The 16,137-nt window shown below is 37.7% G+C and overlaps 1 protein-coding gene across 6 annotated transcripts in view; it reads left to right on the forward strand.

Annotated features, from left to right (window-relative positions):
- Positions 1-3,708: 3,708 nt before the first annotated feature.
- The window catches only part of ZNF638 (zinc finger protein 638), an 80,893-nt gene continuing 68,464 nt past the window's right edge, over positions 3,709-16,137 (forward strand). For 4 of the 6 annotated variants that reach the window (XM_032352410.1, XM_032352415.1, XM_032352413.1 and 1 more), the window contains exon 1: positions 3,709-3,843. The gene's annotated coding sequence lies outside the window, so the exon portion shown is untranslated. The remainder of the gene's footprint in view (positions 3,844-16,137) is intronic. The other 2 variants (XM_032352411.1, XM_032352412.1) reach the window with 2 other exon arrangements.

Consider the following 16,137-nt stretch of genomic DNA (forward strand, 5'->3'; position numbering starts at 1 on the left):
CTCTATCTCCAGTGCAGGTCTTGGACTCATGACCTCGAGATCAAGAGTCCCACACTCTTCCAACTGAGCCAGCCAGGCCCCCCAAGAATAAATTTTAGATTTAGTATGTCTAACTGTAAAAAATAAAATAATGAAATTGTAAACAAAATTTTAATAAGTTTACGAGAATTTTTATATAATTCCTAGGTATGTATGCTTCTTGGGGGTGGTGTGAGACTTCTTAGACAAAAAGAACACTCAGAAGTCATAAGGGAAAAGACCGACAAATTTGATTACATTTAAAATTTATAATGGCAAAAGACACTCAGAAAATATGAGTGGGGAGAAGCCAATTATGACATATTTGACAAGGTTTAATATTCCTTATATATGGGGCGCCTGGGTGGCTCAGTGGGTTAGAGCCTCTGCCTTCAGCTCAGGTCATGATCCCGGGGTCCTGGGATCGAGCCCCGCATCGGGCTCTCTGCTCGGCGGGGAGCCTGCTTCCTCCTCTCTCTCTCTGCCTGCCTCTCTGACTACTTGTGATCTCTCTGTCAAATAAATAAAAATTAAAAAAAATTCCTTATATACTAAGAATTATCTTCTAATAAGAAAAAGACCATCTGCTTATTAGAAATATAAGCAAAAAATATTAAAAAGATTTTTTTCACAGAGGAAATGTACATGGCCAGTAGATATGAAAGGAGACTGAATAACTTCATACACACATGCACACACACACATTTTTTTACCCATCAGGGTCGTTCTTTTTTTTTTTTTTTATAAAAAATACACTGATTTTCCTACTGTGTACCAAGTATTATTCTAGATATTGGAATATTGGAGATAAAGCAGTGAAGAGAAGAGGCAAAATCCCTAACATCATGGAGCTTATGTTCTAGTGGAGAGAGACAGATAACAAACAATAAGAAATAAATTATATGGTATGTTAGAAGGTGATAAGTGCTGTAGAAATAAATAAAACTATTTAAGGGGACAACATTTTAAAAAAAGGAATTTATGAAGTTAGTTTGCCCAACTCTAGGAAAATGAATTTGAAAACCCAAATGAGTGATGTCTGGGTGCCATGGTCAGTTGAGCATCTGACTCTTGGTTTCAGCTCAGGTTGTGATCTTGGGGTCATGATCTCAGGGTCGTGGACTGGGCTCCATGCTCAGTGTGGAGTCTGCTGTTCCTTCTCCCCATGCTCGCTCTCTCTTTCTTTCTCTCTCTCTCAAATAAATAAATAAAACCAGATGAAATAGATGTTTTTTGAGGAGAATTAAATTACAAAAATGATTGCAGGGAAGAGAGAGAAATTCTAATCAAATTATATACCATAAAACCATCTGGAGAAAGTTGTTCAAGAGCCACAAGGTGAGATAGTTCAAAGGTTAATTATACCAACCTAAATTTTAATTTTTTTAATTAAAAAAAGATTTTATGTATTTTTTTTTTTCAGAGAAAGAGAGACACTGAGAGAAGGAGAAGAACACAAGGAGTGGGGAGGGGTAGAGGGAGAAACAGACTCCCAAAGAGCAGGGAGCCCAATGTGGGACTCAATCCAGGACCCTGGGATCATGATCTGAGCTAAAAGTAGACATTTAACCGACTGAGCCTCCCAGGCACCCAGTCTGTCTTTCTTTCTTTCTTTTATTCTTTCTTTCATTCATTAAGTAAACTCTGCCTCTAATGTGGGGCTCAAACTCAAAACCTTGAGATCAAGAGTCACTTGCTCTACTGACGGAGCCAGCCAGGTGTCCCTAATTATACCAAGTTTTATTATTTTTTAAAGATTTTATTTATTTATTTGACACAGAGAGATCACAAGTAGGCAGAGAGGCAGGCAGAGAGAGAGAGAGGAGGAAGCAGGCTTCCTGCCGAGCAGAGAGCCTGACGTGGGACTCGATCCCAGGACCCTGAGATCACGACCTGAGCCGAAGACAGAGGCTTAACCCACTGAGCCACCCAGGCGCCCCTACACCAACTTTTAAAGAATGGACATGTTCCATGATACTTAAGTCATTTCAGAGTTTAGAGAAATAAGTGAGGTTGTGGAGAAATGATCATTTTCCTATGCATCTGGTGGAAGTGGGACTTTGGATAAACTTTTCAAAAAGCATTCTGACAATATCTAATAGAATTAAATCTAACTACACATATATAATACATATATATATATCTTTAATGTAGATGTCTAACTCTGGGGATTCTAGCCTTTAGAAATAAAAATATCAGTTGGTAAGACTGTTTATGTATCACCAATGTTTAGAGTGTCAGAAAGACTAAAAACAACTTCAGTGTCAACAGGTTGAATAATTGATGATGGAGCCATGCTATGAATATTGCACAACTATTTAAGAAAAGGGATCTACTTGGAGAAATTCCAGTAATCAGAAAAGGAACTAGCAGGCTAATGTCAAGTTTTTGGCAAAAAAGAAAAAGAACATTTCCCATTGCATGCAAATAACACATTTGTGTATGTTAGTATGAATATATAGAAATGTATGGAAGAAAACATTTGAAGCTTTAACATTGGTTATGTGGAGTTGGCTTGTTGGCTTTCTCTTTGTTGTTTGTGGTTTGCTGCCTCTGCAGTATTTTTAGTTTGAAATGAAAATCGGGTAAGATAGATTTTATGTATTTTCTTTTATATATATTCTCTATATATTCTATACTATTCTATATGTTCTATCTATATTCTATATTATTCTGTATATATTCTATATAGATATCTGTATCTATATATTCTATGTATTCTCTTTTTCTATGTATTTTAACGTGAATAAAAGAAATACATCTCTGTGAAAAAGAAAGAAAAGAAGAAAGAAAGAAAAGAAAGGAGAAAAGAAAAGCAAGTGAGGGTGCCTGGGTGGCTCAGAGGGTTAAGCCTCTGCGGTCAGTTCAGGTCATGGTCTCAGGATCCTGGGATCCAGCCCCACAGAGAGCCCTCCGGCTCCCCCCCCAACCCTTCTCTCTCTGCCTACCTCTCTGCCTACTTGTGATCTCTCTCTCTCTGTCAAATAAATAAATAAAATATTTATAGGAATAGGAAAGAAAGAATAATATACATCTGCTTGGTAACTGATACATGAGACTTAGGTGGTGTGATTTGTGTGGTATCCATAGGCGAGACTTGGGAATTTTGCCAGATTTTTGCCCAATGATTGAGCTTTTATGTTGGTGTAGTAGAGTAACCTTGAGTTATTCAAGTTCTTTCAAACCAAATGAAGGTTATGAATATCTATCACAAAGGGAGGTATTTTGATTGTGAAACGACACATGGAAAGATTTTTAGAGTGTTAAGCTTTTAGGTTAATAAGCTTCAACAGCCTTCTAATTTTCTGACATTTTCAGTGGCCGTGATATACATCACATCACCGCTATAGAATGGCAAAAATAGATATAAGGCGAGAGCTTAAAGGCAGGCAAACTCCTAACCATACAAAGTATTATGATATCCAGTGCAAGATATTACTGAAGGCAAAAATGTTCAGGGAAGACATCGCGGAGGCGAGAAAACACGGGTCTTATAGTTTGCGCATCATATGGATAGGACAGGTAGAGAGCAGGTAGAGGAATTGACAACGGGTGCCTAAGGACACGCTGGGCTCCGGGAACGCTACGCCCAAGAGCGCCCCCTTTCGGAAACAAGCTACTCAGGCTCCGTTCTCGTGCCTCCTGGCGAGCGCGGTGCCAGCGGTACGCAGGCGCCGGGAGCAGATGAGGGCTCGCAAAGGCTCGATAGGCGCGCATGCGTGCAGTTCTCTGGAGGCGGTAGCTTCTTCGGCGTCGAGACTGGAGGCTGAGTGCTAAACTGTGTGGGGCACAAATGGGATCCGGCTGTTAGTCGGGTAGGCATAGGTAGGACTGCTGCCTTGTGGGGTGTAGGGGGCTGGAAGGCGGGAGCCCATAGCGTGGGGTCCTGAGCCTTTCCCGTGCGGTCCGGGCCGACTATTGTATCTGTGTCGCAGCGGCTGCGCACAAAATGGCGGCGGGCAGGCGGCGGGGGCGGGAGGAGGTTGGGGGACCCCCGGGATGGGAAGGGAAGCTTGGCTGCTCCGCTACCGCGTCGGTTCACTTCGCTGCTCTGGAGGGCCGGGTCGGGTAACTGCGCTGGGACCTTGCTTCAGGAAGAGCCACCCGACGGCGGGTGCACTGGGCGGAGGAATGAGGACAGCCCTTTGGCAACGCCGTGGCTGCCCCTTCCCCATCGGCGCAGGGCCTGCCGAGGCCGCGCCAGGCCTGACAGCCAGAGGAAGCGGTGGTGCGGGAGCATGGAGGAGGGAGTAACCATTCCTGTCGGGCCAGGAAGAGAGGCGGCGGAGCTGGAGCTAAACCCCCTGGCGAGCGGCGTTGTGCAAGAAGCGTGCAGAGAAGAGCATGTTTGTGTTTGGGGCTGGGGGAGAGGGAGTTGGGGTGAAGGGGGGAATATTAGATCCAGCGGCTTTTGCTGTCGCTGTCTCTTGTGCCTGCCTTTTGCAGCCTTGAAAGCAAAGAAAATGTCACCTCTGTGCGGGATACGGAGGGCTCACAAACGATTCTGATACTTACAAATTTCTCCAAGGAATCGGAATACCGATCGTTAATGGTTTGTGTGTGATTCCTAGGCTGAGCCCCGTTCTGTTAAAGCTGGGGGGAGAGTGTATAACGCACAGTTCAGCCTTTGAGGACGTTTGAAACGGATCTTTTGTTGTTTGAGATAATTGCGAATGAGGGAGACTTAACGTTAGTACAAAATCTTTAATTGAACTAGACAATGACGGCTGCCTCTAGCTAATTTTTCTCAAGATTTACTCTAAGGAGAAAATTGGGGGGGGGTGGAACCCTATTTTAATCTGATGGCTTTTTGAAGAAAAACTTGTTAACAGGATCCGGCAACTGAAGTTGATTCAATTTTTTTTTTTTTTTCTAACCGGCTTTGGAATTGTGCACAAAAAAATTTCTTCGTCGTTTCCCGCCCCCCCACCCCCCATTTGTTTTAAAGGGTTGATTGATTTATTGGGGATATTTGCTGATTCAGATTTGCAATTAGTATTGCTAAATCAGAAAAATTAGTTTCCAAAAAATGATTAATGAGTTTATATGGAAAAATAAGTGCATAATTTACATTATTTCAACATAGCTTTAATTTTATTAGGCATTCTAGACTTAGCTTATGTTGCATTTTTTTTTTTAATTTGACAACGTTTCATATACGGCTCTTATGCATATTTTGTAATATGCACTTTTAAAAAATTGTGTGGACTCCATCCTGTTAATACAGTAAAATATGCTGGGCCATCCCTGCTTCATTGTTGCTATCTGCTAAGGGGAAAGATAAAACAGTTGGAAGACGTCACAAAATCTCATTAGTTTCTATTAACTAGTTTTCAGAATGTATTTATTCATGTCACATATTTTTTACCCTGAATATTGGTTATATTTTAGTATTATAATCTTTTTGTCTTGGAGAGTGTATATAGCAGATACTCTTGTTTAAAAAAAAGCTTATTAAAAATCAGAGATCACTTTGTACTTCATGGTTGTCATAAAGATTTTCTCTCGGGTGCTCTTAAGGTGATCTCTGGAAATTTTTATGTAGTGAAAGAAAATGCGAGACAAATAGTTTAGTGAAATGAGAATAGGCTTTGGAATCAGGAGATCTGGATTCAGATGTCTGTTGTTTTCCCTTACTGAATGTCTAAGGTTTTGGGTAAGTTACTTTATTCTTTCTAAACTTTTGTTTCCTTACCTGTAAATTGGTGATAATACTACTGCCTGCTTGGGAGTGTTGTGAGACTTGAAAGAGGCAATGAATAGAAAGCCGGTATACTTTGGCATATACTAGGTGCTTAATAAATATTAGCTGATACTTTTATTACAAGTGTTTAAGTTTCAGGCAGCAGCTTTTGATAAAAGATTGTTTCTTGTGGATATTCCCTTTTAGTTAAAAAGAGGCTTAAAGGAATTCAGATTAAATTGATAGAATTTTGCAATTGAAAAATCATCTAATATTTCATTAAAATTTTGGTATATCTGTACATTTTGTATGTACCTCTCTTGTAGCACTTACCAAATATATTGTAACCATTTATTTATTTGATTGTTACGTTCATCTTTGTATCTGTCCCAGGGCTCCATGCTCCTGTGTTGAGTGAATGAACTCAGCTAGTAGTTACCAGAGCCTGGGTAAGAACCTATCTAGCCCTTGGAGTCCAAATTGTGCTCTTTCTAGCATGACTTAATGTGTACTGGTCATAAAGTTTGAATAAATCTGTCCAAATCCCTCATAAAATGCTTTATATACTAAGAATCAGTGCTTCCAGTATGGGTACCCAGTAACATTGTTTGGGCTGTTTTGCAAGGAAAGAGGAGCTACTGAATGTTGGCATGTGGTGGTTTAGATCGACAGGTTTTGAAAGTAATTTTATTTGTGGCTAAAGCCAATAAGCCCCTGTTTGTATTCAACATTACTTGCTCCTTAATTACTTTAACCTTATATAGTTACAATAGTTTGAAATTTGTGGCTGAGAATGAAAATGAAAACAGCTATTTGGAAGATAACAATGGAAAGGAGGAAGATGAGGTGTAGAAATAAAACATAGCTATTATAATGGTCAGCAAGGGTCAAAGGAAGGGTTTTTTTTTTTTTTAAGATTTTATTTATCTGACAGATCACAAGTAGGCAGAGAGGCAGGCAGAGAGAGAGAGAGAAGCAGTGTCCCCACTGAGCAGAGAGCCCGACGTGGGGCTCGATCCTAAGACCCTGAGATCATGACCTCGTGGGAAGGCAGAAGCTTAACCCACTGAGCCACCCAGGGGCCCCAAGAGCAAGGGTTTTGTCCTGAGAAGAGTTTAGGGAGGACAGGAAGGTTTTAAGGTACACATATTTTGGTATTTTCTTTGTGGTTACCTTGGGCATTTATATATTTTGGGTTTTTTCAACTCTTGAATCCCTTGAATACCAAAATAATTCTTGTTCCAGTCTTAATGTCTTTTGAATGTCTTCATTTCTTTAGAAAAGTTTTTATTATGGAAAATTTTAAACATATGCAAAAGCAGAGAGTATTATGTAATTGTTAACCCATGTAATTATTGCCCAGCTTCAGTAATTGCAAGCTAGTGGTCATGTCTCTACCTTCCACCCTATTATTTTTAATCAAATCCTGTATCATTCAATTTATAGTTCAGAATTTTTCTCTACAATATTTAGAGAAAAACATGCTTATCACTGCTAAAATGATAATTCCTTAATGCCGGTATTCAAATTTCCCCAGTTATGTCTCATATACCACACTCACAGTGTGTATATACATGTGCTAATTTAATTTCTATCTCAGCTATATTGACATTTTCAGAAATAACCCAAGTCTTAATAAAAGAAGCAGATACCTACCTACTTCTTAAGTAAAGCATTTTGTTTACTATCTTAACAGTTTCTGAGCAGCACCTGTTGTGAGTCAGGAAGTATAATTTTTTAAAAAAGATTTATTAATTTATTTTGGAGGGGCAGAGGTGGGGGAGAGAGAATCTCAGGCAGACTCTGCTGAGTGCAGAGCCTGAGGGAGGGCTCTAACTCAGGACACTAAGATCATGACCTGAGGCGAAATTAAGAGGCAGCCTAGAACTGGTTGCTTAACCAGCTGAGCCACCCAGGCCCTTAAAAGTATAATCACCATTCTGCAGTGGGTGTTGTTTTTATTCCCATTTTTCACATGATGAAACTGAGGCTTGGGTTAACCAGCTTGCTGAAGGTCACTTTTTTAGCACTCAGCAGGACCAGAATTAATACACTGAATCTAAGGTCTAACTTGTTAGAAAACACTATGCTACATTAGTGTTAAATTTTACTTACGGGAGTTAACCAATTTTGCATGAAGTAATTCACTGGCACCCCTCCTAGCAGGGTGGATATCATCAGATTAGTTGAAATGTCCCCAAAGATGAGATTGTTTTGAATTGCATAATGGGCTGACTAATAGTCAATAGGGAGTGAGCAGGATGTAGAAAAAGAAAAACAAAGTGTTTAGGGCTGATGGCTCTTTTATTGTGTTGCATGTTTTCTGCCTGTTGCCATACTTGGAGTCTTTTTTTTTTTTGACTTCGTATATAAATAAGGGGTTAGTCTGGTGTTGGACTGAAGAGGTTGGGTCATGAACTTTCGAATTAATTAAATCTTTGGTAGGAATACCCTGTCTGTCCCTGTGTCCCCTCTTCCATTTTTATACGCATAGACACGTGTTTTTTTTTCTTCCTGAACTGATTGAGAGTAATTGCATATTATTGTACTCCTTAACTTTAGTTTATTTCCTAAGGACAGAGTATTTTCCTTTGTTGTCAGAGTATAGTTAGCAACCTCAATAAATTTAACATTGATAAAATTCTTGACCATTTTCTGATTTTGTCAGTTGACTCAGTAGTGTTCTTTATAACACTTTATGGGTTTTTTGTTTTGTTTTGTTTTTCCAGTACAGAATCAGTCTGGGGTCAGATAACTGTATTTTTAATTGTTACATCCATTAGTCTTTTTTACTTTGGAACATTTCCTATAACCTTTCTTTGTTTTTTGTAAAGTTGACATTTTTGAAAAGTGCAGCCTGCTTTCTTTCTTTCTGTGTTCTTTTTACTTTCTTTCCTTTTTTTTTTTTTTTTTTTTTGGTAATAGAACATTTCTCATTTTGGATTTATCTAATGTTTCCTCTTGATTAGATTCAGATTATGTGTCCCTGGCCAGAAAAATCACATAAGTGGTGCTGGGTCCCCATGGTATCAAATCTGGAGGTGCATGATGTCCATCTGTCTGCCATGAATGATAATACGTTTGATAACATATTTGGTCAAAATATTTGATTTCTTCCCTATCCCCCCAGAACTAATTGATTGGTGGAGAGACATTTTAATACTATGCGGATGTCCTACTTATTAAAATTTCCTCTAGATTTAACATGCACAGATAATTTTGTCTGAACCAATCTTTACTATTATGGTTACAAAACGATGATTTTTCAAGTCAGTACTCTACATTTGCAGTGTTTGATTGCTATGGAGTTACAGACTTTTGTTTTTTTCAGTGGTTTATAATTTATTGTCCAGTTTTTCTTTTTCTCATTTCATATATATATATCTTGTCTTGCACAGTGAAAGCCCTGGCTCCCAAGACTATCAAATATTTACTTATTTGCTTAATCCTATAACATATCTAAAGTAATTTAAGAATTGCTTCAGCTCTATCATTACCAAAAAATCTCCCCAAAACAAACTACTAAAAAGAGTAAGAATTTATTGTAGTTCTCCCCTTTTTCCTAACTCCTCTAAAACAGAGGATATATAAAGCAAATGGGGGTTCGTAAGTTATATGCATCAGTTTTTTAAGTGGGGATTTTTTACCTTCTTCCATCCTTGTTTTAATTTAAATAAGTGTTGGTTGTTAACATGCTTCTGAAAGTCAGACTGTATAATAAGATGTACTCCATGAAATATTCCCATTTTCTTTAAGTCCTTTCTGTCCAGTATCCCATATAGGTAATCAGCTTGTTTCTGTTATCCTACCTGTGTTTCTTTTTGTGACTGCAAGCAAATATATGTGTTTTCTTATTTTCTTTTTTTTATACAAAATATAACATATTGGGGTGCCTGGGTGACTCAGTCCATTAAGTGTCTGTCTTCAGCTCAGGTCATGATCCCTGGCTCAGTGGAGAGCCTGCTTCTCCCTCTACCTTTTCTGTTCCCCCTTCTTGTGCACGCGAGCTCTCATGTCAAATAAATAAAAGCTTCAAAAAAAAAAAAGGTACATGATATATATGCTTTTTTATGCTTTGTGAAGACTTAAAGGAATTTAGCATTTTAAGGCATTTGACCAGATAGTTTAGGTATGCTTAATCAAAGATTCTAGAAACTCATTTTAGGCAGAGACAGACATATTTTGGCCTGTACGCTTCATGAAAGTGAACAGCCTAATTGCAGGGAAGGCAGGAATACAGTTATGCCTCAGAACGGTTGCATCTGGGTAGTGAATGTCTTCCATACTGTATTTACTTCTTGGGCCTGCATTGGCTTTATTTTGTTTCCGTGGTTGTGTTTTCTCACTGAGGCAGTAAAAATGCTATCGGTAGCATATGAGTTTTATCAACATCCACCACTTTTCTCATTTCTAGTTTTAAAAACAGTCCCAGGAGAGATTTCTTTATTCCATCTTGGATTAGACAGTTCTCTTTGATTAATGCATTACATTTCTTGAGGGTAGCAAGGTAACCAGGCCCACCAAAGCACTTCTCAGGGAGGCATCATTTACTACGAATACAGAGTGGTCTCTCAAGATCCATTTATGTATGCAGTGCTTTTTAAAAAAGTACATATAATTATATTCATCCTGTTTATCAAAAAGTTGTTTTCCTGGGGCACCTGGGTGCCTCAGTCATTAAGCATCTGCCTTCCGCTCAGGTCATGATCCCAGGGTCCTGGGATGGAGCCCCAAATCAGCCTCCCTGCCCAGCAGGAAGCTCACTTCTCCCTCTCCCACTCTGCCTGCTTGTGTTCCCTCCCCCGCTGTCTCTCTCTGTCAAATAAATAAAATCTAAAAAAAATTGTTTTCCTGGAAATAGTAACTATTAAATCATTGCTATATGGGATGGTTAATGCATGGTTCTCATGGTGATCTGTTCTTGGCATTGTGCGTTAGCAAGTTGAGCTTTTTTTTTTTTTTTTTTTTTTTTAAATATATGGAATCATGTTTATCAGCCTGCTCAGGTGACAGTGAAGTTTGTGGTGCCCTCCGTGATATCAAATGATGTTTCTAATCGTCTGCGTATTTTTTCTTTCTGTTTCTTTTTTGACAGTTTCTTTGAGGTGTACCACATTTTGGCATTTTAAGTTTTAGTGATATTGTCCAGCCAAACTTGTGATACCGTCAGAGTTATGACTTACCTTCTGTGAGATATGAAGGGACACAATTTGCGGTAGAAAACAGTTGGCTAATGGATCCATCTGTATAGTAGGAGAGATTAGCAGATTGAGTGACATTTAAACTGAGTAAAGCGTAGAAAGATAAGTACTCTCTTTTATATTAACTGGCCAGTGTAGTACCCGTATTCTTAGGTAGAAAAGGGGATTTATATGTTGGCAGTCACTCCAGCAAGATGTATATATCTGGAAAAGTCAGTGGTTGGTTTTCCTTTATGTTAAAGTTATAGAAAAAACTCTTCTGTATGTCATGAGGGTAATTTTTCTTTATTTTGGGGGGGTGGTAATGAACATTTATTACTTTTTTTTACAATGAGAAAAAGCAAAGCAATAAAATTTACATTTTATGTATCTAGAATATTGTATGGAAAAATACAGAGAGGAAGTATAGATTCTAGTTATGGTCTTGCAACTCAGTCCTGAGGCTTCAGTTAATCTGTAAAAACTGGGATTCCCTTGCTCACTGTGTGGTTGTGAGGTTCCAGGTAGATAATGAATATTAAAGTGCTTTGTAAAGTTCACCTTTGGGTTTTGATATAAATTTTTCATTATGGCTAAGGGAGCCATTATGATCAGGCTGACTAATTTTTGATGATACTTGTAGATTTTTAGATTTCTGGTTTCTTTAACAGTATCTTTAACAGTATCTGGTTTCTTTAACAGTATCTTTAACAGAAAATAAAGGACTATCTTTCTTCCAAAAGATTATGTTAGAATAACAGGCAGTGTTTGATTTTCCATGGTGGTGAACATCTCAGAAGGAATTTATGGGATCTAGTGTCAATATATTTTTAATCCATCAAGCCATTTCTGCATGCCTGCCTCAGAGGTCAGTTTCTATTAAGTGTTTCTAAAAGAATTTTTATGTTTGACATTTTATTGAATATTTGTTGTTTCAGAGTGGCATGTTTCGGTTTTTAAAGGGGCATAGAAAAGAGTTAACTGCTACTTATCACAATAATAGAATTTTTTGAGGAGTTCATAATGTTTCGTGACCAGTAAATATCCTGGTTTTTTAAAGATACTTAATATAGGAAAATAAAATGTTAACTGAAAACAGTGTATTTCTAATTTCATACAGTAAAGTTTGGTGTATTTTCCTGCCCTTCTCATTCATGTGTGTATTCACATAAACCTGAAAGAAATTAAATCAAAATACTAGTTCATTCTAGGATCATGGTTTTAGTGGTAAGGATTTAATATACTACTTTTTATTTTCTATGAAAAGCATATGTTACTTATAGGAATAAAATTTGTTTAGAAGTATTAATATTTAGTTATAGTTGTTTTCAAAGCAGTGTTAATAATGAAAAACTCAGATCTTAACTCCGGTTTTTCAGAGTTAGTTTAGTGATTTCATAAATTACTGTAGGTGAAGCATCCTTTTTGTGGCTAAAGCTCAGTTATCCAGAAAATGGCATATTCCTAATAGTTATAGTTAATAAAGATTATATTTACTGGGTCAGGCATTTGTTCAGAGTTTTGGCTGTCACTTGTTACTTTGTAAAAATTCTGTGATATTACCAGAATTTACAAATAACTGTAACTGAATGCCACTGTTGGTGAAACCCTTTGGGTTTTTTGTAGTAGCAGATTTTGGAGAACAAGGATTCTCTTATATTTGCTATTTTTGGTTTAGATACCAGCTTGACTTTAGACATATGTGATGGTGGTACTATGTATCTATGTAAGTAATACTATTATGTGGATATTTTATCTTTAATCAGCATTTTACGTTTTGTCCATATGCCAATTTAAAAAGAGGAAAACAATTTGGAGGGTTTTATGTACTAGTTACTATCCTTAGGGTATGTCCCACCAAGGATATTTAATATTCCTTTTTACAGGTGCAAAATATGGTGTAACATAGTTTATTTGACCAATCTCCAGTCTTTGCAAACCCTCTTAATTGGAGACCTGTGAAAAGGGAAATATCCAAATTTCTAACTGTATTTTATCATTTTGGTTTCTCTGGTTCTTATGAGACACTAACTCCATCTTAAAAACTGGAGCATTAGCTTTATAAAGGAAGGGTTCTGTTCTGGCTTAATAGCCTTGCTACTTCCCCATGTAGATCAGCACTGTTAAAGTATTTGTTTAGTGGGTGAATAAGAGTTGGGTTTGAAGTTACTGTGACATATTTATGTTAAGACAGTTTCTCTAAGTTTTGAGGCGTACCTAGAATTTTTTTTAGGCAGCTTGAAAGATCCGATAGTTGATTTTGAATTTTATTCTTCTGAATCTGTTGAGGTGATAAATTCTTATGCCTCATTTAGTGATTAGCATTTGCCTTGAGTATTTGCGTTGAGCATTTCCGAGGCATTTTTGGTAGGGCTGAAGTTTAAACAAAGGGGAGACAAGTTAAGCAACAAAGGAAAGGATGCTGATCGGTAGGGCTTGCCTGTCTTTACATTAGAGTTGAAGAAATGAAGCTTGAAAATTATATAACTGCAAAATGAAAGTTTGTAATACTTTATAAATGGAACGCTTGAACTACAATTACCAGCTTCTTTTTAATCAAAACGTTTTGTTTGCAGTTAATGTGAATGATAGTTTTAAGAGAGACTAAACCATAACTTTCCTAAATGATTTTTTAATCATTTAGGAAATATGCTTACACTTACAAAATAAAAAGACAATTATGCAAATGAAATATGGGTGTACTCCTTAAATTTCATTTACAGAAAACTCATAAAGTTACTTAATGTTTTTTTAGCCATGGAAGATCTGTTACTTGGCATATGCATTGTAGGCATACTTTTTCGTATATTTTAAAAATAGTCTCTGTCAGTTCTTACCAGTGTTGAGCATTGTGTTTCATGCTTCACACTTAACATTCATGTCACTGTAGTGAAAATTTCCACTGTAGTGGAAATAGAACTAGAGACAGCTGAGCATGTATAGTATAGTAATTTATCATATGTTAGTATAGTATAGTAACTTATACTATACTATAATTTTACTATACATGTATAGTAAAGTAATTTATCATAATTCCTCTTTAGTGGTGTTTGATGGACTACTTTGTCAGAAACTTTTCTACCATGATTAAAAGTGATAGTGGTTGCATAAGAATGTGTTTGATGATTTTACATCAGTCAATCAGTGTCTGAAAATAGTAACTAAATGCAATCTAAAATGAAAATATACTTAGAATAGGTCTTAAATCCAGAAGGAGTCTTGGGATAAAAGTTAGAAGTGTTGGCTTAAAGTTCAGAAGGATTAAACTTGTTCTTAGAAGGGAGGTTAGTTAAAGAGAGCTATTGAAAGAGTGATGTTTGCTTATAATGATAGATTTTCCAGGATACACATATCTGGAGAGAAACTCTTTCTTACCTCTAGCCAACAGTAGGTCCTGGAATCAGAATGCTTCATATATAACTATGACTAAGCCCCTAACTTGTTTTACCAAGAGAGAAGGGAAGACAGCCTCTTTGGGAGAGCCAGGACTGCTGTGTCCTCATTAGATTTCACATTGGGACTCACCACGTAAGTCACTCACTACATGTCAGACGAGATAGGACATCTAGTGTGTGTGCACATGTGTGTGTTTTAAGGCTAAAAATGCAAACAAGCCAAATCTCTGCTTACTGAGAGTTGAAATTTAAATTAGGGAAAGGCGGGGCCCCTGGGTGGCTCAGTGGATTAAGCCGCTGCCTTCAGCTCAGGTCATGATCTCAGGATCCTGGGATCGAGTCCCGCATCGGGCTCTCTGCTCAGCAGGGAGCCTGCTTCCCTCTGTCTCCCTCTCTGCCTGCCTCTCCGTCTGCTTGTGATCTCTCTCTGTCAAATAAATAAATAAAATCTTAAAAAAAAAAATAAATTAGGGAAAGGCCTTTTAATTCTCTTCATTTATATTCCAAACTGTTCTATGAATCTTGAATCTTTCAGGACTGATATTCGTGACTACAACACTGATATAGATAATGGCAGTGGAAATAATTCTGCCCTTATTAGTAAGTAACTTTCTCCCCAAGGGCAGACCTCCACTTCTCCCACTCTTTTAGTCCCTTCCGAGGACTGTCCCCCTCTCCCCAACTCCCCACCTTATGCTATAGCAACTAAAAGCTTAAGGGGGGTAGAGAAAGGAGGGGCTCAGGACCCTGGTTGCACACTGTAAGTCACAAGTTACTGTTATAATTGTTCCTTGCTGTGCTTTACCAGTTACTAAATATTTGAAATATCACCTCTGAGTATAAGCATGAAGAAGACTCAAGTTTAGGAAGCACAAAATGAAGTTTTTAAATAAACAACAGCATCATACAGCCTTTAATGTACAGTAAGCATCATGTCTCTCTAGGAAGAGTAGCTAGTGCATGCATTTCAGACTTTCTTGACCAGGGAATTTGTTTGTGGAAGACCTACAGTCTTAACAGGATATTTCTGCAGAATACAGTTTGTGAAGGGCTGCTCTCTTACAGTCTATAAACATATATCATAGATCCATTAGGAAATATGTAGGTAAGTTTTTTCCTTTAAAGAACTTAGGACTTACATACCTCTAAATGATACCTTGTTCACAATTCCATGTGGTAGGTAGATGACTGAAATCTGTTCTTTTTGATTTCCTTATGGGGGAGAAACAGTACTTGGGAGAGTTTGTGTTCCTGATGTTGTGGGAAGAGTCCTCACCAGTTAAGGAAAACGGTGCTGAAACATTTTGAGTAACTAGATGACAAACTGCTTATGTAAGACAAAGTTTTCTTGGAAATAATTCTATTTTTTGGAAAACAGGCACAGTTTCGTATGGCTGTTGTCTAAAGAGACCTGGAGTTTGTTATAAATGAACATTATTGACACAATTCAGGTATCATTTCATTGTTTGCTAAACTTGTGTCTGCTACTTGTATCTGTTGAATTAGAAGCTTGTGTAATTTTTGTTGTTGTGTTTCATTCCGATTTGAAAATTAATTATGTATGTTAATGACTGGATGTGATCAAACAGTTTAACAAATATTTGAGGGTATTTTTTCTTTTTAAGATTTTATTTATTTATTTAACAGAGATCACAAGCAGGCAGAGAGTCAGGCAGAGAGAGAGGAGGAAGCGGGCTCCCTGCCGAGCAGAGAGCCCGATGTGGGGCTTGATCCCAGAACCCTGGGACCATGATCCGAGCCGAAGGCAGAGGCTTCAACCCACTGAGCCACCCAGGTGCCCCTATTTGAGGGTATTTTAAGTAGGAGTAGAGTTTATGCTTGGAAGGTAAGACAGCAATAA

Source organism: Mustela erminea, chromosome 7 (assembly GCF_009829155.1).
Source record: "Mustela erminea isolate mMusErm1 chromosome 7, mMusErm1.Pri, whole genome shotgun sequence".
Classification (NCBI taxonomy): domain Eukaryota; kingdom Metazoa; phylum Chordata; class Mammalia; order Carnivora; family Mustelidae; genus Mustela; species Mustela erminea.